Source organism: Durio zibethinus, unplaced genomic scaffold (genome assembly GCF_047325235.1).
Source record: "Durio zibethinus cultivar Kanyao isolate XHJ-2024 unplaced genomic scaffold, ASM4732523v1 HiC_scaffold_394, whole genome shotgun sequence".
NCBI classification, from domain to species: Eukaryota; Viridiplantae; Streptophyta; class Magnoliopsida; order Malvales; family Malvaceae; genus Durio; species Durio zibethinus.
Window position 1 is genome coordinate 300,001 of NW_028323017.1, and position 2,872 is coordinate 302,872.

Here is a 2,872-nt window from a genome sequence, read left to right on the forward strand (position 1 = left end):
GAGTTCTCAGAGGTTTGATGAGGGATAGGGGGCCAACACAAGGGCCAAGTACCAGCACCCATCGCACGTCATGTGCGCACACCCCCCCGGCCCCCCTCCCAATCGCCGGAACCCCAATGCCGCCGGTCAGGTTCTCCGGCGGTACTCCGGCGATGCTCCGGCGATGCTGTCCCGAGTGAAAAAAATGCGGCACCAGCACATGCTGGAGCCAAGCATGGGCACCGTGGCTCAAAATCGAACTCCGGCCAAGGCCTCGACCATCAATGGCACATGATGACGCATGGTGATGGCACATGCATCGACCATCATCGGCATAGGCTGCCCTTCGGTACGGGCACCTGCCTCGACCGCCATCGGCACAAGCTGGGCCCTGGTGTGGGTTGTTGCCTCGATCACCAGCGGCACATGCTGAGCCTTGGTGCGGGCGGTTGCCTCGAGCACCATCGGCAGACCCTGGGCCCTGGTGCGGCCGGTCGCCCCGATAACCATCGGCACACGCTGGGCCCTGGAGCGGCCGGTTGCCTCGATCACCATCGGCAAAAGCTGGGCCCTGGTGCGGGCGCTTGCCTCGACCACCATCGGCACACGCTGGGCCCTGGTGCGGGCGCCTGCCTCGATCACCATCGGCACACGCTGGGCCCTGGTGCGGGCGGTTGCCCCCAGCACCACCGGCACACGTTGGGCCCTGGTGCGGGCGCTTGCCTCGACCACCATCGGCACACGCTGGGCCCTGGTGCGACAGGTTGCCTCGACCACCATCGGCACACGCTGGGCCCTGGTGCGGGCGCTTGCCTCGACCACCATCGGCACACGCTCGGCCCTGGTGCGGTCGGTTGCCTCGACCACCATCGGCACACGCTGGGCCCTGGTGCGGGCGCTTGCCTCGACCACCATCGGCACACGCTGGGCCCTGGTGCGGGCGCTTGCCTCGACCACCATCGGCACACGCTGGGCCCTGGTGCGGCAGGTTGCCTCGAGCACCATCGGCACACGCTGGGCCCTGGTGCGGTCGGTTGCCTCGACCACCATCGGCACACGCTGGGCCCTGGTGCGGGCGCTTGCCTCGACCACCATCGGCACACGCTGGGCCCTGGTGCGGCAGGTTGCCTCGACCACCATCGGCACACGCTGAGCCCTGGTGCGGCAGGTTGCCTCGAGCACCATCGGCACACACTGGGCCCTGGTGCGGTCGGTTGCCTCGATCACCATCGGCACACGCTGGGCCCTGGTGCGGGCGGTTGCCTCGACCACCATCGGCACACGCTGGGCCCTGGTGCGGCAGCTTGCCTCGAGCACCATCGGCACACGCTCGGCCCTGGTGCGGTCGGTTGCCTCGAGCACCATCGGCACACGCTGGGCCCTGGTGCGGCAGGTTGCCTCGACCACCATCGGCACACGCTGGGCCCTGGTGCGGGCGATTGCCTCGACCACCATCGGCACACGCTGGGCCCTGGTCCGGGCGCTTGCCTCGACCACCATCGGCACACGCTCCGCCCTGGTGCGGTCGGTTGCCTCGAGCACCATCGGCACACGCTGGGCCCTGGTGCGGCAGGTTGCCTCGACCACCATCGGCACACGCTGGGCCCTGGTGCGGGCGCTTGCCTCGACCACCATCGGCACACGCTGGGCCCTGGTGCGGCAGGTTGCCTCGACCACCATCGGCACACGCTGGGCCCTGGTGCGGGCGCTTGCCTCGAGCACCATCGGCACACGCTCGGCCCTGGTGCGGTCGGTTGCCTCGAGCACCATCGGCACACGCTGGGCCCTGGTGCGGCAGGTTGCCTCGACCATCATCGGCAGCCTCGACCACCATCGGCACACGCTGGGCCCTGGTGCGGGCGGTTGCCTCGACCACCATCGGCACACGCTGGGCCCTGGTGCGGTCGGTTGCCTCGAGCACCATCGGCACACGCTGGGCCCTGGTGCGGCAGGTTGCCTCGAGCACCATCGGCACACGCTGGGCCCTGGTGCGGCAGGTTGCCTCGACCACCATCGGCACACGCTGGGCCCTGGTGCGGGCGGTTGCCTCGACCACCATCGGCACACGCTGGGCCCTGGTGCGGGCGCTTGCCTCGAGCACCATCCGCACACGCTGGGCCCTGGTGCGGCAGGTTGCCTCGAGCACCATCGGCACACGCTGGGCCCTGGTGCGGCAGGTTGCCTCGAGCACCATCGGCACACGCTGGGCCCTGGTGCGGGAGCTTGCCTCGAGCGCCATCGGCACACGCTGGGCCCTGGTGCGGCAGGTTGCCTCGAGCACCATCGGCACACGCTGGGCCCTGGTGCGGTCGGTTGCCTCGAGCACCATCGGCACACGCTGGGCGCTGGTGCGGGCGCTTGCCTCGACCAGCATCGGCACACGCTGGGCCCTGGTGCGGCAGGTTGCCTCGATCACCATCGGCACACGCTGGGCCCTGGTGCGACAGGTTGCCTCGAGCACCATCGGCACACTATCGGCCCTGGTGCGGGCGGTTGCCTCGACCACCGTCGGCACACGCTGGGCCCTGGTGCGGGCGCTTGCCTCGAGCACCATCGGCACACGCTGGGCCCTGGTGGGTTTAGGCACATCTTCAAATTTCTGCCGTGCCAATGCCATTTTTATGGCTTGTAAATTCATACAATGGTCCCCTAAGCCTTCACGTGAAGTTTCGTTGGAAGATGACTCGTTTTCTATTTTTCATGATTTTCGAAACTTTTTGCGGTTCGGGATTTTTTAAAATTTTTTTATAAGGATTTTTGGCCCCAAATTTTGTAGGCATGATCCTTCTATTTTTGTTGGCATGCACAAAAAAATTCAGCTAAAAACTCGAAGTAGAGAAGATTTTGTGACCGTTTGAAAAAAGTGTCCCCATTTCAGACACTTTAACGGCTA